Source organism: Falco cherrug, chromosome 5 (assembly GCF_023634085.1).
Source record: "Falco cherrug isolate bFalChe1 chromosome 5, bFalChe1.pri, whole genome shotgun sequence".
Lineage (NCBI taxonomy): Eukaryota > Metazoa > Chordata > Aves > Falconiformes > Falconidae > Falco > Falco cherrug.
In genome coordinates this window covers 60267913-60292398 of record NC_073701.1, presented here as the reverse complement: position 1 = coordinate 60292398, position 24486 = coordinate 60267913, and positions in this window count along the sequence as shown.

Sequence of the window (24486 nt, the reverse complement as noted above, 5' to 3'; positions counted from 1 at the left end):
TTGATGGTTACCATAGTAATCCTGTGGCAGTTTTGGATTTATTGCCTTGTACTGCAGAGTTATATAGGTTCTTCAGCTACCTTCTGCACTGTTTCCAGAGTCAAGAGGAATGCTATGATAAATGTCCACTATCCAGAAGATATATTCCAGGGGATGTAATGCAGAAAAGCGGTACTTTAAATGCAAATGACTTGCTTTTTGCCCTTTTTAGAATATTAAAGAGTGATTTCAAGGGAATGAAAACAAAGAACTCTAACCTCTGACACCATGATTCTTTGCTGTACAGATCACAATTTTCTGTGGGACTGGCTACTGCATATTTAAGTAGCATGAAACTGAAAATGAGGCAATAAATTCTGCTAAAGATAGTCTGAGTAATGCATTGATTATGAAAATAAGCATACAACTGAGCAATTATTGGAGCAGGCAGTCACAGGGTCTCATTCAGTGTATTTAGATCATTCTCTAGCCGTTAGAAATTAAATTATTTCATTATGTCTAATTTACATCCCTTTATATTTTCAATAACACAAAAGAATATTGCTACATTGACTAAATATGATGAACCATTAGTATCCCAATATTCACACACTATGCCATAAAAAGTGTGCATTAATGTTACCAGATTGCATTAGATTTTAGTTTACCTCTGTGATGGGCTTTAAAGGAAAACACTGATAATTTGCCTTTTATTGCTACCCTAAATATTGCTTGCTACTCTGTTCAGCCATGTCTCGAAAAGAGCAACTTCTACTCTTGTTAGTAAACATTGCAATTCATGAAATATTCCATTATATTTTACTGGATTGTTTGTGTCCATAATTCTCTTTAATTGCACAGCAATAAAAGACTGAGGGAACACAGGCTATCTTTCCTAGCAAGTGCAGAAGCACCATGCACTAATTTGTGTATTAGCAATTCCCATGTGCATACTACGTTATTGATTCTGCCATCTAAATTCCACTGTTTGACAGGAAGGGTATTGTGTCTAGGATTAATAAAATTATTTCCTCAAGCAATATTTTTTTTTTAAAGCATTGGTTATGTACTTTTACTTCAGAAAAGCTTCTCACAAATGTACATGACAATGTGAAAACAAAATAATTCTGTGGTGCAGCATAGTAGACACAAAGGAATACGTGCTGTATGACAACAATTCTGTAATATGCCTGTGGATTAAAACATCAGGCTAAAATTGCTCCTAAAACACAGCGGGAGATGCATACCTAATAGATGGCTGGTTCATGCAAAAGGACACAACACTCATCCGATTAATTGAACGCATTCTCTATTGACATTGTAAGGTATGCTATCCCAAAGACAAACAGCAGAAGGTTCACAGTCTGCTGTTTTCGTCCATGAAGCCCAAAATTTGTGATCTTTGTACTGCAGAAACAGGAACACCCTTCAAGTATTCACTTTCATAAACAAATTGAAAAAGCATTACCCGAAAAGTAATCTCTTGCTTGTAAGAAAAATAAAGGGGGGATTTTGGCTGGCTTCTTGTATCACAGAAACACCAAGACACCCTTACATGAGCTCCCCATAAGAGATGGTTACACATGAGCAGATACCATTTACTTTCATTAAATCTGGGTTGCCTATTCAGACTGCTGGGCTTTCACGGACACCTCCCCAGAAACCACTCCATCAGGAGGATGTCTTAGCTTTAAATCAGGTATATCTTAAAGCAAATATAAATGGAAATGGAAGACCTTAAAAAAAAAAAAAAAAAAAAAAACACACAAAACCAACAACCCAAAAACCAAGCATAAGTACAAAGCAGGTATAATAAAATCTTTGAAAAATAAATTCATTTCTCCACTGCCAGGCCTGGTCTGGCCACAGCTGAAGCAGCCTAAATGAAATGACAGGTTCATCAGGTCCAGACATGGTTCCTGCCTCCGTATGTCCTTCTCGTAACAGCATGCCTTTTAACGACTCCATATGCAGCCAACAGGACAGACTGAATGGGGTTCTGTAGCCAGCGACAGGGTCTGTCTGTCTCTGGCAGTGGCTCCAGGCTGTGGCCTGGCTCTGGACAGAACAGGGGTGCGGGTGCCCCAGCCCGCACGCTGACTGCGGGAGCTGCGTGCTCTGCCATATGGGCAGCAAACCCCAACCCCCGATCAAGCAGTCAGGCCACTTGCTGAAGCTAGTCCCAGGGCTCCACTGCACCCTCTCCACCTCCTCAGGTTTTCCTCTAGCAGCAAAGGGGGTGCAGGAGATGAACAATCCTTCATCCTGGTCTTTTCCTTACCTATAGGATCCACATGCTGACCAGGGGTCTGATCCTGATGGTTTACACGTAGACCCAGAGGCGTTGCACCTACAAAGCCATAATACACAATATCACAACTGTTGACCAACTGTGTTTCTGTCCATTAATTGCCATGAGCTGGGAGGGGGGTCTTTGCACCCTCCCTACCTGCCATCACACGCACCTGTGCAGAATCAGTCTCACCTGTGGTCCTAATGACTTTCTCCCTCCATATTTCAACGTAATAAATGTATTCAACAAAATACAAAGCTACAGAGCTCACAGAATATGTTTTTTTACTGTGTGTTGCCATCTTTACGAAAAGTGAGTCGTGTGGAGGGATCTAAAAGAGTTCCCTCAAAACCAAAGCCTGGTTAATGCTCCACAGGAATGACAGGTCCAATCCTACGTCGTTTCTTCCTTAGGAAGGAGTCCCATAAAATCCAATTCTCAGTAGCTGGCTGAGAAGCACAGAATCAGGCGTTATTAGACCTGAAGGTTGGCATTAATAAAACATAAGGAGTAGAAACAGATCAGATATGTAAGACTCAACAGTTGGTAGTCAATGAATTCATGCTCCTCGTCAGACTCTATTACATGCTGTTCTAGCCACCCCCATCTGGAAGCATTTCAATGCACTGTAGTTTAAGTCACAAAAATACTTATTTCTGTTGTCTATAACAATTATTAACAAACAAAAATGCAACTATATTATTCTTTTTCTCATCACTTCTCCCGGCCAAAAGCACCTCTATTCTGCAAGAGGCAGGCAGGGATCAGGGATCGATTCTCCTTATTGACTATATACAGCAGTCAATGCTGGATCCTGTTCTCTCTGTGCAATGACAGCACATGACGTTTCCAGGCAGCAACGACTGTTGACATCATAAGTCATTTTAATGTCATTTTCTGTACCTCATTTATCAGCAGCCATTTAAATAATGAGGCTGTGAAGGAAAACAGAACACAGCAGACCCCAGTCTTTGCCCATAGATTTGCCCACCCTTCACAGCTGGTGAAAACCCAATGCTAGGCTTGATGCAGAGCTTGCTACAGATCAGCAATCTCACTGAAACACTGTTTATCATGCTACAGATAATAAAAATAATAATTTTTTGCACTGCACATGCAATCACAAGATGTGATGTGAACTGAAATGAACTGACAATAGGATACAGCCTTTGCCCAGCATCAGAAGCTATACAGAAACCATTAGCTTTTTCCTCTGCAGTAAAAATGCTGAGATAAGTGAAAAATGCTAGCTTATGGATACAGTGCTGCTGACTAATCAAAGCATTTTTGTTAGCTTGGTACATGTCAGTACTGACATCGGATGTGGACAGTGAGAAACTCTTAGCAATAAGAGAGCTGGGCAGCAAAAGTACACCAGTGTCCAGTTAGAGAATCCTTCATAATCTTTTCTGGTGCCGTGGCTCCCTGGCAGGAGAAGAGGTTGCTGCTGAGGAAGGTGGCCTGTGGAGCAAAGGGAAAGGCACAGGAATCTTTTCACACACACATCTGCCAAGAAGGGTCTTATGAACTCCCTCAAGGACTGCTCCTGCAGAAAGCTCTGTGGTATGGAAAACAGCCATGGACCCACCCCTTCTCATTGCAAGACCTGAGGAGTTCTCCAAAAGCAGAACAGAACTTTACCCTGCTCAGCAGTTTAGAGGTAACTGGTAAGGGTGGAAAATCAGCAATAAATGTATAAATACCAAGAAGTTAATAAAAGTTGCTGGGCTAACAGTGTCACTTGCTGGAGTAACCGGCTCATGACCCAGCACATTTTTTCAACTTAAAAAGCGCAATATTTTGTTCACTGATTTAAAATTGAATACAGATAGTTTCAGGAGTCAACATAAATAGAAGAGAATTTATTTGCAAAAACACAGACAGATGTCCACCTCTGACTCTGAGCTCACTGGAAAAATGTATCTTCCTGATAGTTTTAAGATTTTTGACTGAAAACTATATTGGTTTATCCAGGGCTGTTTTATTGATGTACTTTAAGATACTACTGTCACTCCAGAGACTATAGAAATACTCCTGTTTGTTTCAAAATGTGATTCGGCACAGGCAGAGTGCTTCCCTGCCAGTCCTCCCTTCCTAGCAAGTGAACTATGTGGACCTCATGTAAAAATGGGGCTACGTGGACTCCACAGAAAAAGGGGGCTTTTGATCATACTTAGAAGAAGAACATTTAATGAAAAGGTGCTTTCCAGTTCACTCATGGTTCCAATGACCCGGGAAGGCTAAATGTCAAAAAACACATCAGTGGTTCATAAACAGTGGCTGTAAGACATGAGCCAGGTAACTTTTTCTTCCCACAAGTGGTGATGCAGGTATACTCAGCAGTATTTCTTATAAGGCATTTTAGACAGGGGTGACAGTTTAGATTGTGGAACTGAGGCAGTAGGATTTGAGAAGCAATTCGCTTATGAGCAGAGGGAACAAAATCATTTAGCATTAGCCAACCTCTTGGATTAGCCATAATTCAACCACTAAAATACCGGCCAAGTTCCAGAGCAATTTGCATTTTTCCTACTGGTTTAGATGACGGTGATAGCTGTGATGGAGAAATAAAGTTTGCGACTAGGAAGAGCACAAAAGGCAAGGTGTCTTCCTTTCCACCACTCTGCAGCCAGAGTGGGATCTTTGATCAGACTTCAAAAGCCTTAACCTGTGCTGTTACAAGCTGAATCAGCATGTGGAGGATAAGGGGCGAGGGAATGAATAGGATACAACAAACTGAAAACCTGCTCAGTTCTGTCTGATTGTGAAAAGATCTCCTAGTAACAGGAGAGTTCAATTCATTCACATTCAAGCCCTGAAAGTCTATTTTTTCACAGCTTCTTAGCTGCAGTGGGAGAGCAGCCTGGAGGAGTGTTAACACTTTCTTTGTTCCCAGGGCCTGAACTCAGCTAAATTTTCTCATACAAACAGATTGAGGATTCACTTTTTTTTTTCTGACTGGCCACCTTTTTTTCTTTTTATTTAGCACGCCTTTCTCTACCAATAGTTGCATGCAATAACTGCCCTAAATCAACAAACTACACAAACATTAAATAAAGCATGCACCATATTTTCAAGTGCATGGCCTTTATCTGGTGCTTACCAGAAAACAAAGATTTGGTACAAATATTTCACGCAGTGTTCAAAATGCTCAAGCATCTCACGATAACACAGTTTCAATTTTAAAAAAGCCTGTTCTGGTGCAACTGAATGTTATGTGATTGAAAAAAAGATGGAATCAGCATTTTGGAACCTTGATAAATAAGCAGCTGGTTTCTGGGCTGCTTAGGGCACCAGAATTACTCTAGGAGTCTTCAAATCCCAGCTAGTTTACTTGTCTGTTGTTTCTAGCTGACTGTAATTTGGTCATATAGGAGAAAGAGGTTTCCTGTTATGGAAAACCTACACCTTTTTTTTTTTTTTTGTTATGGCCTCAAAATACTATATTGTGCAGTTCCTCCTGCTAATAATAAAGGCGGCATCTGCAAGTGCAAGTCCATGTAGTGAGCATCCCTTTGCTATTCTACAGAGACTGTCAACACTAAACCTATTATCTCAGAGTCAGAAAACACTAAATACCTGAAATGTATTGCAGGAGTAAAATGCATCCAGTGGGTAGGTTGTTTGGAAAATTCCCTCAAAATATTTGTAGGGAATTGTTATTTGTGAGGATGATTTGAGCCACAGTTAGCCGAATGGCACACAGGAAACCACGCTGAAGGTATAAACCAACTGGAGGGAGTATCAATATGCAGACCATCTGCACTGCAGGTTAAATTCCTGATGCTGACGCCTGAATTAGGAATCATAGGTGGTGATATACGTATATACAGAGAGAGAAAATTTCTTGACTCTGGTATATTTAGACAGGGAGACAGTACTTCAGAGCTGCCGGTCTGTGGATATGAAAGAGTAGCTGGCAATTATAATGATTTAGTGTTATGAAGCAGACATGTTCCACTGTATTATGACTTTCATTAGGATTTACAAAGATTGCTGTTGCTATTCCAGCTTCTCATTGCATATAAACTTGTTCTTGAACAAGAATTGTCTTGCCTCCTTCAGAAATGTCAACAGAAAAATATTTTACCTAAGCCAGCTGAGAAAAGTGTAATAAAATAGTATTATGCATATCTCTTTATTTTCAAAATAAACCTTTTATTACCCTTGCTTTGCAGTAACCCTCAGAGCATTTTAGGACAAGGTGTCAAAAGATGATTGGAGTCACTTTAAAATGGTTTGGGTCTTTCTGAGAGTTAGGGTGGAAATCAGGTCCCTTAGAAATTACTTTAAGTACTACTAAATATTAGGATAGTAAACAAAACAAAGGCAATAGAATTTGACTTACCAGTAAAGAATTCTGCCCATATGAAATACTATGCACGCAAAAGTCATCCTGAATGCTAGGGGATGAGTCATGCAATGGGAATGAGAAATCATCTTTTGCACTTTCCTGTGCCGTGACTCTTTAATGTTAGCAGAACAAGAGAGCACAGAGAAAAAAGCACGTCTTAGACATGTTATTCCTGACTGTCACTCTTTAGCATAAATCGTTTTTTTAAAACTTTATACTGAAGAATGGTCTGCACTTATAATGTTGTCACTTTAGTAGACCAACTTCCAGCCACTTCATACCACGCTATTAAACCCCCAGCAATATTTTCCATTGCTAACAATGAATAAAACTCAAAAAAACCTCACTGTGACATTCAGCTCCCAGATACACGAACTTGGTTTTTGTGAGTGTATTCCGTCTATGCACACATACATGCTATGCACCTATTTTCCAAATCTTCAAAATAAGAATGCTAAACGGGGCCATCCGGACATCCCCTTCCCTTATACCCATGAGTTTTAGGACAAGCTGGCAAAAAAACATCAGAAAACACAATGGCTGTGAGCTACTGTTCCTCCTCTATCCCAAACAATAGATGTTACAAGAATAAAATAAAGGCCAATTCTGGCTCATTAGAGCAACTGCTGAGCATTGCACAACAGGAGTGCCGGACTGCAAAGGATGCACCCTGTTGTTATGGTAACTAGATGGAAACTTTGGTGCACGTGACTGGCACTGTCACCTCTGGCACCCAAATCCAGCCTGGCTGGGGATCTGCACGCTGCCCTGCCCCATCACACCACTGCTGGATGGGACCTGGTTGGCACTGCCCTGAAGCGAAGCCTGGTCCCTACATGGCACAGGCAAGGAGGGCATTGCCACCGTCCCCTGGGTTTCTCACTCCATCTCCATGCTCCATGGAGCTTGCAGAAGAGTGTGCTGCAGCTGCCAGGACCTTAATGGTTATGGCAGAAAGGACGTGGGCATGACCTCTCCTAGTCACCATCTCTAAAGATATCTGTGATACCTACAGACATTTTGGCTGACCTGGATAGCTAGATTGAATCCCTCATTTTAAACAGAAATAAAGATGCGTAGCTTATGCAAAAGATGCAGAAAGCATTTTCTTTCTACTAAAAATAGACACCATTCACTCTATCAAGTCTTTTGTCTCTTTGCCTGATACAATGAATAGATGATCCAGTCTATCCTCTGCCAGCAGAGCGTTCCCTTTCCCTCCTGTGTCCCAGCTCAATCTCTTTCCACTTCCCCCATCACCTTCCCCATCTATTCATTTCATTGTTGCTATTTTGGTGTCTCTGCTAGAGTTTGGATGGCGGGTTCCCTGGGACACAGCTGTATGGTGTCACGGACACCTGACATGACCTCTTTGCTCCAGGTATTATCACAGATAACTTCCAGCATTTAGCTCAGTATGCCTTAAGGAAAGAGTATTTTCCTCATTCCATTCCAGTGCTCTGCCCCCTACTTTTGCCACTGCCACACAGAAAGTTACAATGAACGGCAAAACTGGGCCTTCTTTGACCTCGGCCAAAAGCACTTGCATGCCCTTCCTGGCAGGTTTCCAGGGAGATTGCCTTCAGAGACAGTTAGATTGCCCATAATCAGTGCAACTGCCTGGCACAGGAAAATCAGCTCCCCATTGTATATTTGGAAGTGAGGTGCAGCACATAGGGATGCTCTGGGAGGGAAACGGCTAGAGCAGAGGGGATCAGAGTTCACCTGTGCTACCAGCAGCAGGGAGCACTGCTCACACACGCTGTATGGTACAGATCATGACTGTGAGTTATACGTACCTGAACTAACTTTCAAGTGCTTAGCCCTGGCGCTATGCTGAGACAGCTCAGCATGACCGTAGGGATGTTTCCCTGGCCCCCAGGTTTCCTACAGGGAACGAACTGCTATACCAGCGAAGGAGCCTTGCTGCAGGCCGGTACCCGTTCTTCCCTGAAGGACTCAGGTACAGTCCTGCAGCTGTTCAGAGCTAGCATGATCTTTCAGTGGTGTTACTGGCTAACTGGTACCATTTTGGCACCACAGCGCTCAAATGACTCTCTGAGAGGGTAAAGGTGCAGCACATCCCCACGATGTGAGGTGTCCTCACTAAAGACAATGAGTGATGGTCAGATAGGCTGGAGATGGATGGGGATCAAAGGCATGTTATGAATTCCTGCTTTGAAGTATATTTTTAAATATAATGTATTGGCCTTAACTCTGTGTAAGCAGAGAAATTCCTCAAAGTAAATATTTAAGAGATGGGATCATTTTTAAGATGATGAACAACCACCATGTGAGCTTTTCCTCTTAATACTACTTTTAGAAACCGCAAAAAACCTTCAGATACTATAACCATAAAGGCATTTAAGATTCCCTGAACCCCTACATTACAGCAGAAGCATGCACTGCACAAATGTATAGCTGTAAAGATACCTGCTTCTCACAGCATTACTTCTCTCATAGATTAGCTATAATAAAAATGTACTGAATTTTAGAGGGAAAAAAACACCAAACCCTGGTTTGCACTGTAAGCCTGCTTCTTTGGGTGTGAAAATAGGTAATATTTAAGAAGCTCAAGGTCACTTTGAGGCACATGCCCCAGTGACCTGGCACTGGTAGTGAGGCAGTTGGGGCAGTTGCGTCCAGCATCTTCTGCCGAGTTCCTTGAGGCTAAAGCAACAAATGTACAGAAAACAAAGATTGATTTGCATGGACGTTTATCCATTACATGGGTTTACCTAACCCAATTTTTTCCAGACTATGTGTAAATATATAGTAGAATGAAATGTTACAAAACCAAGTTCGGTTGTAGCACAGCAAGTTAAAACTTCTATATATTAAGCTGACCTGCTTAGAGCAGCAACAGTTTCTGCCCACAGGATACTCTGACCTCTGGGTTCAGCTGTTTTCTCCTCTTTAATCTTCTTTTGCTAACACAGATACCACTGTGCTCTTAGAAGAAGTCATGGTTGAAGTGATGACCCTGCAACCACCCAATAGTTTACATGCATTTTTGTGAGTGCACAGAAACCTGGGACACCATACAAGTCTCAAAATAAACAAACAAAACTGATAAAAATCAGAGATTATTTCTTTCCTTTTGTTTTAATGGAAAGATAGGAAAGATGTCTATTTTAAGCTTGTTTGGATTTGTATTATTTTCATTAATAGCAGGAAGTTTAATTTTTTAAAATCAGCTTTCTTTCCAGAACAACACATGCTTATTACATTCCCCTGCATTTTTTGATTCCCATGTTCTTTTCTATCCTACTGCTCCACCCTTTTCCTCTTCCCACTTCTTTCCTGCTATGAGAATTAAATTAATTTGGATCTCTCTGCTGAGGGAAGATTTCTAGCGAAAGCTTCACTCTTCACAGCGTGCCGTAAGCAGGTCCAGGCTCACTCTGACCTTTGCTGGTTGTTCAGCCCGTGCTTACAGCATTCTCTGCCTCTGCCTCCCAGATTCACGTAGGGCTATAATCAGTGCAGCATCTTCGCTGAACCTGTGCATCCCAACTGAAAATGGAAAGGCAGTCTCCCAGACAGGCCCTTGTCCATTAATAGCAGTAGGATCAGGACCCTGAAGTGTATTCAGAATTGAACGGGGAGCCACTGGAGTATGTGGACCATTAGTGTGATATGCTCCTGGTACTCCTTCCTCCCCAACAGACGTGCTGCTGTACACCACCCATATGCAAGATTTAGTAGTGGCTTTCACCTCCTGTGCAGCTTATGTCACTGGCATGCTGACCTAAAGCTACAGTTATATGAAACTGGAAGGGATTAGCAGCTTCCGTTTCATCAACTACATTACTTTTAATTGCCTTGAAGGATTCATTTGTCTTCACTCCAGTAACCTTTGGCAGCAATCAGCAGTTCAAACACCAGTACTCCCACACACAGCAGCTCTTTTCACAGTCACATACCATTTACCTAAAGCTCCATAACAAACAACACCACATTCGAGGTATCTATTTAAATTCCTCCTCTGTTAAAATTAAAAGGTAAGTATACTTCTGAGAAACAAGAAAATGCTTCATCACCAGGAATGGGCATTAAATTCTTGTCTGTGTTTTACAAACAGCATAATCAAAGTTCAATAAAGGATGTGCAAAGATTGCAAATCTATAGCAGAGACAGAAATTTGCATAAATAACAGATATGAATATCTGATGTTTACAGAAATAAAACTGCATGCTGTGCAAACAGGGTAAAGTCTACAACACTAAACAACATTTCATTCTGTTGATTTTTCAACCCAAAGCTCTTTGTAGGTGAGTACGTACAAAGCATTTCACTCATGTAATGCAAAAGAAAACATCTATAGAAAAACCAATATATATACATTGTTAGGCTACATTGCTTAAAGAAATTTGGACTAAGGATTGGAGGAAAATGAGGGCCGTTTCCCTCCAGGACCTTTAGGATTAGAATTTCACAGCCACAGAAGAGACCTGTACAATGCAATGGGAAGTTGGTACTGAAAGATGTTAAAACCTTAAAAAATCTGATCCACAATATCTCACACTGAGAAGTGGGAATTTGAGGTTTTAAGGGTCTTATGTAAAATACCAACATCAAGTAAATTGCACTGATCACACCGAAACTGCTTTGGAAATAGGAGGGCATCATATACAAATGTGACAAGTTCCTACTTAGAGTTAAAACATGGAATATAGTAACACCGTCTGTGGAGTAGTACTCAGCCCAATTCATTCATCCCAGAGCCAGCCTGTCTCAATGCATGAGCAGAGGTTTATAACTGCAATCTGGCTCTTGCAAGCATGCATCGTTCCCACGGGGAATCAACAGGACCCTACGCATATGGCAGAGGCAGAATTTTGTCCACCATTCATTATTTGTTTTTTTAAGGATAAAAGACTGATTTCACTAGTACCTGGAAGACACCGCCATCATGTCACATTGACAATACTGTCAGCACTCATTTAAAAATATAAATAGGGAAGGGAACCGGATAAGCTAGCATTCAAACTCGAGGATATTTAAAAAAAAACCAACCAAACAAACAAAAAAACAAAACCAAAAAAACCCACAAACACATGCCACCAAAAAACAAACCTAAACCTCCCCCAAAAGCAAGGAGAACCAGGAGAACCAATACTTCATGTAGCCAAACACATTGTGCTCGACAAGGTCACCCTCCTAATTCAGAGAATTCAGTTAATCCTCTGGATGAATGCAGCATGTGTTGCAGTCCCAATGAAACCACACAGGCTCCAAACAAGAGGCCATCAGCTACTGCTATAAATGCACTCAAATGGCGAGGAGTCTGAATAACACCATTCGATTTTCCCTTTTCCAATAAACAACCAAAACAAAGAGAAGTGTTTCACTGAAGGTGTGCATTGTTTAAAAGGCCAGAGGTGCCTTTCCTTCCAAATTTTAAAACCATTAATCAAGCATGAAATAAACAACATGTGCAAGTCAAAGGTTAATATCCCAGAGTCTTTAATGTGCGATTACCACCCACTTCTTTTCCATTAACACCATCACCTCTTCCCTGTCTTTCAACACACACCCCCCAACTATTCTTGCCTTGTGTCCCACTGACTCACACAACTGAAAAGTAGTAATTATTTCGCACTTAATCTTCAGAAAACTGCTGCATGGAAAACAGGCTTTGCCGTCTGTTCCAAAGTCTGATGGGAATGACCACTAGAGAGAAGCAATTGTTTCATTTCTCCTCTAAAGAATTTGCCCAGATTTTGTTTTTTTAAGAATGAAAAGACTAGTTTCAGTAGTATCTTGAAGACACTGACATCCCGCCACAACAAAAACACTGTAAGCTGCAGGATAATCAAGCACAAGAGCAGATTTTTATTTTAGAGATAATAGCATTAGTCCAAGACAAATTTAAATTATTTAAATAATGTGACAATAGACATTTACCAGTTCTTTTGAGCACAGAGCATTGCTCTAATTACATCTGAACAATTAACCTTTACAATTGTGCTGTTTAGAATGTTTCTCTGAGTAGGTATATTCTTAATAATTGGTAAATTAATTAAAATTACTACCTAAAGCGTTGTCAGAAATCTTCAGTAAAAAAAAAAAGAATACTGAGCTGCAGTGGAAACAGCACAAAATAGTCCCTCTCCAAATGTGTGTTCTATCACATTCACTTGAATAAACAAAGCAAACAGAGTGAAGCAGCCGTTGTTTCCACATATTGTCTACATATCTAGAAACTATAAAGCAATGTTTGAAAAGTTTCAAAGGCATTGCCATACCAACAGAAAAAAGAAAAAGTATTGAAAGGGTAACAAGTTAACTTGGAATTTGTTCATCTGTTCTTTCCTATGAGGTAGAATGAATCCATTGGTAGAATACATGTTTTTCATTTCTCAGGCTCATTTTTTTTTTTTTCAATTCTGCCTAAACTGTATTCATGATTCAAGCAAACCTCTAGCATTGTTGCTGGTATTCCTTCTGTAAGACAGAAGATTCTTTCAAAGTCATCTTTTCAGTGGCAAAAACAAGGGTTGCTGTGTTTACTCAGAAAATATTTCTCAAACTCCATTAAGTGATCAAGTTAGAGAGGAGAAAAAAAAAAAAAAACGCATGTGACATCCAACCACCTATGTAGCTCAGTTGGCAGCACCTCTGACCTCGGGCGCATCAAGGCTGGCTGCAAAGAGTGAGCTTGTAGATTCCTCATTACCACTCTTCTGAAAGCACACTTCGCTGAATAAGAAAACCAGATGAATTTATAACTGCTCTTCAGGTGTAGCAACTTACGCCAAATATCTTTGATTTCAGCAGGTACATACCAATGGATCTGACTTCTATTTCCAGACAAGCATCCTGATGAATACTTTCAGATGACAACTCATATTCAAGAACGCAGAGGTGTCTACAACATGCAAGTCCAGAACATGTTTCCTTAGTACTTCTGGTCTTACTTAACCACTGTGCTAGGAACAGCTGTTAACCTTATTGCTTCTGTTGTGGAACAATACCACATTATCCTGGATGGGAAGGCACTGCACTGACTTCATCCAGCAAGATGCACATTTTATGATTACCTTGGCCAACTCTAGAAGTCTTTAGAAGTGTCAGTAAAGGCTGGTTTTATAACACTCGGCAAGAAAGCTGCACATTCTGGTGCTCCGCAGACAGATTTCTGCTGCCTTAAACTCCCGTACCTCCATATCCACTATTTGCTCTCCCGCATACTTCAGGCGAAGGGTTGTAGGCTCAGACAGGATTTTCACATGTCGGAGACAAGTAAAATCTATTTCAGGCTTTCAAAGTGGGAAGTGGTGGTATGGGTCACTGAACACTATCGATCATTTCATCTCACAGTAGCCGTGAATAAGACAGCTGGCTAGAAGGAGGATGATGCCTCAAGCAGTACAATGCTGGAAATGTCTCACCTGCTCCCTGGGGCAGTGTGGGTACACCTAGGAGCTATTACATACACATGCAGCTAGGGATGGGCATTCATATTTTTTTCAAACAAACCCCAAGTCATTCAACAGTTTGTGGAAGTGGGTTTTAAAAAAGAATATAAACAAACATCTTGGGCCCTCTTTACCTTTCCATTACTTAATGCTACCAAAAAACCACATTTTTTGTGTTTCTGTCTCTTCTCAACAAGTGCCACACATTCAGAAAATTAGTTTGAGGATCCATAGTTCTAACTTCAGCAGTAGTACATATGCATTTTAAATAACTGCCTTGACATCAAACTAACCTTGACCTATGTGGTATTCAGCGGCATATATTGAAAATCCTGTGTGTCAGTGCAACAATGAAGCAGCAGTGAGTAACCTACATGTCTAACACCAAGCCTCATTTGTCATTACTTCAAGTGTAACTCTCACACTGCAGCTACACAGAAACTGCCAGGTAGTTCAGATCCCACAAGGGAAAGGAATTGAGCTAAGAAATTATGCTGAGGCCATCGTTTTATCAGCCTAGGACCACTCCTGTCTACAAGGGACAGTGTGTTGGACCTCTGGAGGCCAACTCCATCTCCCTTCTGAGAAAAGCCTTACTTGCCCTGTTCACTCTGCAAGGAAGAAGGCACCGGTTCTGTGGCTCTCACTGTGTGACTATTGCAATATGCATGCTGTAGCATCAGTAAAGTTGCCTACTTCTGGCATAACGTAGTGCTTGCAGACCAAATACCCAAGAATCTGTGCCACCTAACAGCTGCAGCAAATCAGGATTTGACTTGCACGCATTCACTGATCATCATAAAATGAAAACAGAATTCAGTGCCTCAAATTCTCTACATGAAAAACTAACATGATATTACCAGAGAGAACCACAGTTTGAAAATGGAAGGAACATGTGATGGGACTGGAAGCAATCTGCAGGTAAATCTTAGCTATATGCAGGTCACGAACTCAACTCCCTTGTTACTTCTGAGCCTGCAATTTATTTAACAGAAAGAAATAAAATGTGAGAGGAAAGGGAATGAATTATACTACTTTAACATCATTGAACTATGTGCCATGAAGTTATGGCACTGAAGTTTTCATCAGCATGAGCACAGGCTGGATAAGTTAGGGAGGAGCAGATCTGCCAACACCACCGTTTACCTATATCATATGTGACGTTTTAAAAAGTGCTTGTAAGTCTGCACGCTTGGGAATTTCATGGGTCCGCACCTGGTCTAAAGCTGGTCTTTAATCATGTCATTGATGCTAGCAAATTCTTGCAGAGAGCCTTAATAACTAGTGAAACTGATTTTACTTTACTTTTCAGAAGTCTCGCTTTAAAAGGTCTCCACATAATCCTGCTAACACAGAGAAAAATAAAATATTTCAGAATGTAGCATATGGGGCAAAATACTTCTTTTTCTCATCCACATATTTACTCTATTGGCTTTAACATTATGAGATACAACACAGTTCAAAGAATGTAGAAAAATATGGGACTAATTATGCTGATACTTCCACATTTATGTGAATAAAGTGTGCTACTTCACAGAGCAAACAAGGCCAGAAGGATTACAGTCATTCAGGAATGAAGTGACCAAGAACTGTGTAACCAGTGCTGAACTAGTGCTGTCACTGCATTTGGTCTCCAGTCACCAAACTACTTAGACATCCAATTTCAGGAGATGAAGAATCACGTTAAATGATAATGACGAAAAACTACACAGCAGAAGTAAAGCAAAGTCATCCTGACGCCAAAAAGCAGCCCTTACTGAGACTGTAGTCAGGTTTTCCATCCACCACCCTATCGTGGGGAAGGTGTTTTGAAACAACAGGTGCCTGCAGCATAAAACAGGAAAAATATCTTAAGAAACATAGGCTTACATCTGTCTCATACAGCTGGCTTACTGTACAGGCAAGGGAAGTCTGGAGTTTTTGCTTATTTTAGCCTGCAATGACTATGACTATAAACATGGTCTTTTGAAGGAATGCCTGGAGTAATTCATTCTGTCTGGAGTCTACCAGTGGTCAGTTCACAGGGGACTAACACCAAACCTGGAAACTACTATGAAATGTAACACATGCAACTGAATCCAAGGGTTCAAGATCAGTAGGTTCTGCTCTTTCCAAAGGCTTTTTCAGATTTCTTTCTCTTAAATAAGTAAAAAGACTTCCCCTGGTGATAAACTCAATAGAAGCAACCAGACTAAAGGTATGGAGGTATGCCTGGCAGAACCACTAGGATTTAATCCCTGTAGTTATGAAAGTAGCCAGTCAGACCTGAATCTGCATAGTGCTTTCTTCTTCAATCTGGCATCAGATAATAGTGGCAATAGCTTCAAGAGACTAATTTGGCTCTTTCCTTTATTTCAGTGGATTGTTGACTCTGAAAGGGGTTGGCAAAACATAAATTCAAAGACGTCAGCTACTTTGCTACTCAACATTTAACCCATCAGTTAGCAAATGTTGTAACCAATATGGTTGCCAACCTCTCCAAGGCGGATTACAATCAATAAAGGAAAAATGAAAAAGCAAGCCAAAGAAGTGCCCAAAATGGCCACAGAGTCTGATAGTGTTTTCCAGGTAGTCAGCCAGAAGTCCCCAAATTCGTTACTTGACATCCACAACATAACTTAAGGAACTTTGTTTCTTACCAATAACATGAACTATGTGCACTATGCTATGCAAGAAAAATATATGCAATGGTATGGATCCACAAAGATCTCTTACAAAAGAGATATTTCTAAATTCCCCACCCCCTTCATGCCCCCAAATTAAAATATAAATCAAATATATTCAAGCCTAATCTTCTATCAAAGTGCACAAAATGAATAGCAAGGGAATGGGTTAGCAAGTAGCAAGAATTCTTAATTGATTCCTCTATGGATGAGATCACAGAAAATTATCTTACAGCCAACCTACTGTAAATGAGAGAAATTTATGTTGTGTTGTATACCTTTTAGAAACAAATTACAGAGCTTTATTCAAAACTGTGTTAAAGTCAGTGTTTAAAAACTGACTCTTGCTGAAAATGAGCAGCTACAGAGATGTAACACAATGACCACAAGGACACAAGCATCATTTAAAGTGCACTGCATAAAATGTGGACTTAAATGTCTTCAGTATGCAGCCATCTAAACCAATAGTGCATCTATGCTAAGCTCAAACTATCACTTGCATCTTTTTTAGCACGACTGTCACATCTAAGGCTTCCACAACCCTGCCATTTACCAGCAAAATCTAGTCCAACAGTGAGTGATGCTGACTGTCATTTTGCCTTCATCTGTTCATTAATAAAATGTGATAGAAAACTACATGAATCAAAGATAATGTACATTTATCGTACTATACCTGTAGAAAGTCAAGTTACAAAAGTCCTTTCATTCAGCTCCTTTTAGCTACTTAACTAAAAACTAAAATGTCTTGTCAGTTCAGCATTTGCCAAAAAGAAGCACTTAGTGATTTGTGTAGTGAAGTATGGTTCTCCCTTGTCTCTGTGCTAGAGTAAGAGAAAGGTTAGGTTGGAGGTATGTCATATAACACAAAGAAAGACGGTTAAGAGCCCTGCCAATCCTTCATATTGGCAGGAGTGCTGAGAGGAAGGTGAGATTAGTGGAAGCACCGTCCATAAAATTATATATGCCAGTGGAATGTATTAACAATACTTAACTCTTGACAATGAAACCAAGAGCTTGGCTCTGAATGAAAAAATGAAAATCTTATCCAGAAACAAATAAGTTTCCTGGTCTCCCAAAACAAAACTAAGTAAAATATTTTGGTGTTCCAATGTTCCGACCACCCTATTAGGTCTTCACTTTTCTCAGCAGTGTTGAAACATAAATAAGTTTTCAAAAATTCAAAGGGACATTTCAATGTTCAGAATCAGGGGAGCTTTATTTAATCAGCCTAGCTTCAACTGCATTCATATCTGCTGACAAGGTCTTAGTTTCTGCCACCTTTGCTGCTTGTCCTTTCTCTTTTTTGAAGAGCTTCTCATTTTAGGGAAGATGGCATTTGCTGAGCAAAAGCAAGAAAGGGGTGGGGGAAGGGGAACCACTTTGTTAGTGTGTTCCAGGAAACCCATTTGCAGAACTTTGACAGATAAGAAGAAAAAGAAGAAGCACCCACACCATTTACAGGCAGTAAATGGAAATTTTGGATATTTCAGAGAATCAGCAAAGGATGTTTCATTGAGTCACCATTCACCAGAGTTGCAACTTGGAATGCTGTGCCATGATTCTCTGCTGCCATCTCATCAACACACAGGTACAGAAGATGTACTTATGTTCAAAAAGCACCAAACAGGCAACAATGGTGGTGAAAGAGGATGGAATTGGAGTTAAAACTAAAACCTATCAAATATTTTATCAACACAGAATGTTAGATGGTTTGAGTTGGAAGGGACCTTGAAGGCCATCTAGTCCAACCCCCTGCAATGAGCAGGGATATTTTCAACTAGATCAAGCTCCTCAGAGCCTCATCTAGCCTGACCCTGAATGTTTCCAGAGATGGGGCATTTACCAACTCTCTAGGCAACCTGTCCTAGTGTTTCACCACCCTCATCGTAAAAAATTTCTTCCTAATGTCCAGCCTAAATCTACCCTCTTTCAGTTTAAAACTATTACCCCTTGTCCTATCACAACAGGCCCTGCTAAAAAGTCTGTCCCCATCTTTCTTATAGGCCCCTTTAAGTATTAAAAGGCCTCAATAAGGTCCCCCTGGAGCCTTCTCTTCTCCAGGCTGAACAGCCCCAACTCTCTCAGCCTTTCCTCACAGGAGAGGTGTTCCATCCCTCTGATCATTTCTATGGCCCTCCTCTGGACCGGCTCCAACAGGTCCATGTCTTTCTGTGCTGAGGACTCCAGAGCTGGATGCAGTACTCCAGGTGGGGACTCATCAGAGTGGAGTAGAAGGGTGGAATCACTTTCCTCGTGACCTGCTGGCCACACTTCTTTTGATACAGCCCAGGACACGGTTGGCTTTCTGAGCTGCAAGTGCACATTGCCAGCTCATGTCCAGCTTTCATCCACCAGTACCCCCAAGTCCTTCTCCGCAGGGCTGTTCTCAATCCCTTCATCCACCAGCCTGTATTGATACTGGGGGTTGCCCCGACCTAGGTGCAGGATCTTGCACTTGGCCTTGTTGAACCTCATGAAGTCCACATGGCCTACCTTTTGAGCTTGTCCAGATCCCTCCGGATGGCATCTCATCCCTCAGGCATGTCAACCCCACCACTCAGATTGGTGTCATCTGCAAACTTGCTGAGGGTGCACTCAATCCCACTGTCTCTGACACTGATTAAGATATAAGACAGTACTGGTCCAAATACAGATCCATGAGGGACACCACTCATCACTGATCTCCATCTGGACATTGAGCTGTTGACCACTGTGGCCTCTGGATGTGACCACCTGACCAGTTCCTCATCCACTGAACCGTCCATCCATTAAATCAATATCTTTCCAATTTAGAGATAAGGATGTTGTGGGGGACCATGTCAAAGGCCTTACAGAAGTCCAGACAGACAACATCCATAGCCCTTCCCTTGTCCACTGATGTAGTCACTCCATCACAGAAGACCACTAGGTTGGTCAGGCAAGACTTGCCCTTGGTGAAGCCTTGCTGGCTGTTCAAATCACCTCTCTGACCTCTAGAAGGATTAGTGTTGGGCACAGGGAGAAAGTAAAAAAAGCTGAACAATCATCACTTTTATTTAGGAGTCATTCATGATCTGGGCACTGTATTCTGCAAACGATGAAAATCTCAGCAGGGTGGTTTTAAACTGGTATCTGACCACTCGGGACTGTTTATTTCTACCCAGCTGCCCAACTTGAAATCTGCTTATCAATGCAGAGCTTCTTTGCCTCATTGCTGAAATTATCTTCAATGCACTGCCAAAATAATGACAATGTTGTGACAGTCTCTGAAGGTTTGCCTTCATTACCTCTGCATCACGGTGACACAGAACTGCTGGACTGTTTTGATACTCAAGAGAAAGGACAACAGGTTACATAAACAGTGTTTTCCAGCCACAGAAGAAAAAGTAATTCCTCCAAAGTAAGGGCCTAGTTCACTTATTACGGCTCCAGAATTAATTACTATTAGGGTTTTTCTCCTCAAAATCCTTGCCCCTTTGCCCCATAAGCAGCCTGCATCCCCAAACAAGCTCTTTGAAAATGCACTGCATAGTGATGATGTGGCATACCCTGCTTTATTTCACTTTTAGTCAGTCTTACTGAGGCAATGCCTACATGCAAAGTTACCCCCTTCTTACGTTCTTCAGAAATGTATTTTCAGCTTTCTCAGAGATTTCTTAAAGAAGTCAAGCCTCAAAATATATGAGCTCTACAGGAGTTCGTATCTGTGACATGCAGATAAAGCTTCAAAATTAAATAATAGTGATTTTACTGCAGTTTTATATTGCCTGATAGTTTGTAGTGTAACTCAGTGCCTTATGCATATTGAAATGCTTTTAAGTAACTAAAGCAATTCTCCAGTGTATATACCAAGATACATTGACTCTTGCTTTAACTATTTTGGTGGTTTGGATGACTAATCAGCTTTGTCTGTTGCAAGTTAAGACTTTCTGTGAGGATATTTGGATTTTCTGCTTCCAGAGGAGAGATGCTGCATGAATTTGCAGTGTCCTTAAATAGATCATAGCGACTCTTATCTTCTTAGGTTCTTCTGCAAATTCATCAGCTGCTCCTTCAACAATTTTTAACTGCTGGTTTGACAAGGTTATTTTAAATATTGCCAGTTTAATGTATTTCCCACTGCTTTACTAATTTTTATGGCTTAATAATGACACATTAGGACATAGTCCAAAGACCAAAGATGAAAGTTTATAGTCCAGTTGGAGTTTTATCATGAAACTTGTTCTTCTGCAATAAATAGTATTTTTCATAATGAACTTTGAGACAATGTTGGTTTTGACACGCTCTTCCAAACTGCCATGTTACCTGGGATCCGTCTTCCAGCTAACTTGACATTACATAAAATGGAGGCAGACATGGACATCTATTTAAAAGCCAGGTGAAACTGAGCTCTGGCCAAAAAAAAAGCCAGATACTACATATCCACTTGAGAAAAAGTAACATTTCACTGAATGAGGTATTTGACATCAGCGTGAAAAATAGCCAAATATGAACAAAACAGAACCCTCAATACAGTAACTACTGAAAAAGGTAATTGCACCACAATTTCAGAGTTGTAACTGTAAACTTGATTAATGCCTCATTTACAGATTGTACCATCTTCCTCATGGAAGATATTTCTTCCCAGACCTAAAACAGTGATTCTCCTAGTCTTCCGCAAACCATTTTGTTTCAAATAGCATCCATCATCTTTCCAATGAAAATGTCAATAGCACAGAGAGAAGCAGCACATTTATCTAATTTTTCCACATAGAAGAAGGTATATATGTAATAAATCTAACATGAAAGATATCTCATGTTGGTTTTATGACACATAAACACATTTGATATATTTTTCCTCCAAATCAAATTATTTAGAAAACTGCTGGATATCCCCCTTAAAAGGACTCCAGGATCACATTTTATTTCTCTATGAGCATGGTTCTTAATATCCAAAAAATCTCAAGTTTTCTATTTGTCACCAACAGAAGATTCATTAAAATCTGGTGAAACAACAACTGCTTCTACTTCTGTCAGCTCTCAGTCAAGCAGTCTTTTTATGATCCTTAATAGTTCTTGGGCTTTTTTTAAACTTCAGTGCAAATGTTTGTCTGGTTCAGTACAAATCTTTGCTTTCTTTACTAACACTACTACTTCACCAGCTTTCCGTTGCTACTCAATTATTTTCAGTGTTTCCATCCAAAAGGTATCACCAGTCAGCTACTCTCCCAGCACCAACTAGGACCACCTCCATTTCAAAGTCCAGCTTAGCACCCACTGCTGCAGTACAAGTAAACCAACCAGTGATGACTATATTGCCATATAACAGAACAAACTCTTGATTTTTTAATATAAGCTCAGAGACGGGATGTCATCAACATATCAGTAGACACAATAGCATGACCTTATTTTTCTTACTCACATGCTCCTTCTGTCTCTTGGACTTAGTCTACAATGATATTGCTGTGTCATCTGAAACAGGCCTACTGACGTGTCTGTATGTGGAACACATCTGCTCTATGAAGCCATGAGCCTGACTTCAGTTCCCTAGACACCACTTAAACACAAATACTGTGAACCAAGCCCTGCAGTGACACTTATTGGCCTGTTCCTGACAGACTCAAACATCCTCTCCATCCACCGAAGTTAATGGCCAAAGTCAGCAGGCCTCAGGATCAGCTGGCTCCATTTCAAACAAATGCCTGGAAGAACCCACTTTTGCATACATTTTCCTGACTTGCACATAGATAGCTATATAGAAGAGAGTGTTAGTGCTTGCACCACCCAACACTGAGCTCCTCAGAGGACACCTGATTTGCATGCAGACAACCACGTGAATCAGTGCTCTGAGTAGCCAGGGAGGACCAAGAAGCTCTGTCAGAAGAAGGACCAGCTTTTTTTAATGCTTCTGCCCTGCACATGGTTTCTGTGAGACAGTCCAGCTTCAGAAGACTGAAAGCTCAGGACACCAGGACCAGCGAGCCTTGGGGGATGCTCAGAGATGGGACTCAAAGTCAAATCCTGGTCTGCTGATCTCCAGTTGAGAAGAGAGGCTCACTCACACACCTATTACCTCACTTGTCCTTGTTAGGTTAACAAAAGAAAGACATCACATTTGTCACTGAGTTAAACAGATACATTTCTAAATATAGATGGGAAAGTGGGAAAAAAGCAACTGAGTAAGGAGGTGCTATTTGTATGTAGCCATTTTCAAGAGCAGAAAAGAAAGATTAGAGAAGATGAAAAGCAAAGCATACAGCAATTACTGTTACATATTACATCTTTCTACAAAATGTTTCTGCAAGGAAGTTTCACCATGGTATTTCTTACCATGATTGTCAGGCAAACACTGAGCATATGGGTAAGGCTTGGATTTTACACCAACAAACTCCCCAAGAATTTTCATGGCAAGCATAGTGTTGGGTCCTTGCAATGTATATTATACTGACTAGCATAAGCTGGATGCAGAACATAATGAAAACCACTGAAACATTTTTGGCACAAACTTGCTTCTTTCTCTGACATTATTCACAAAAGTTTATCTTAAAGAGTTGGGACCCAGTTCTCAAAAGCCAGCACCCATCTGTGGTAACAACTTCCCATCAGACACTTACCTTTACAGTAACAACCGATCTACATGTAAACAAACCAGTTCTACACATGCAATTCTAACAGCTCTCAGGCAGATTGCTCCATCAACACGTGCAAGCAATACCACAGGTGGCTAGTACAAAAAAATGCACACACATCACTGCAAGTCAGATTCCCTATTAAAAAAAACAGCTACGCACCTCTCAGCTGTACACCTCTGATCCATCTCAATGTGGAGCTTAACTGTAAAATTCTGCCTGAATTGGATAGCACTTCTCTAAGAAAAAGGAGAATTTCTGTATTATCACATCCCTGCACTACCAATCAAACATAATGAATTTTTGATTCTCTGTAGTATAAACCGCATTAATGCTAGCCATCTAAAGCTAACGTTCCCAGACTCCAAAATACAGCTGTAAATATTCTTGCCCAGCGTGCTGATCTTGGTAGCAATTTCTGGCACTGATTCCTCCCTACTTTCCCTAAGTCGATACTGGTCAAATCTGGGTGAAACAATAGCTTTATGAAGGATTCTGTCAGTTCCTATGAATGATTGCAGCTAGCTGCTTAAGCGACGTAAGACTGACATTATTTTTACAATTCTCTTAAGCTGAAATTAGTTTGAATTCTCTCATGTTAAAAATACTATCCTCTCATAGTATTTTTAATTGTATCAATATCATTCAGCCATTTTGAAAACTGTTATGGCACACAAACTAATACATACATGAATATACTCTTTAATATAGGAGATTAAAGGTTATGCTGCAGATCTTTTTTTATAAATGTAACACCAAAGTGTTTATTAGGGGAGCCCAAGAGGGCTATAGGTTCCCTCACTGTACTGCAAGTGTTTTGTATGGGATGCATGCTCCCTGCAAGGTAACAGTTAGTTACACATGTCCTGCACTTTAATCCATACTGTGACTGATGGCGACCCTTCCTCACAACACACTGTAATGTTCACTGGTGAAAATGCCCTACGACTGCTCTGAATTTGGCCCCCTGAAGTCATATTACCATAGGGGTTTTTGATTTTGACTGTGGGAGTCTAGGCTAGATAGAATGTGAACTCAGGAAAGTGAGTATATTAAAAGGCTCCTCGATTCTCAGATCTGATTTTTGTTCATATTTAAAGCCCACAGTAGGGGAAAGAGGAGAGATTATTTTTTTTTTCCTTGCAGCACTTCAGAGTCAATACATTTACCAAGATACGATCTGAAT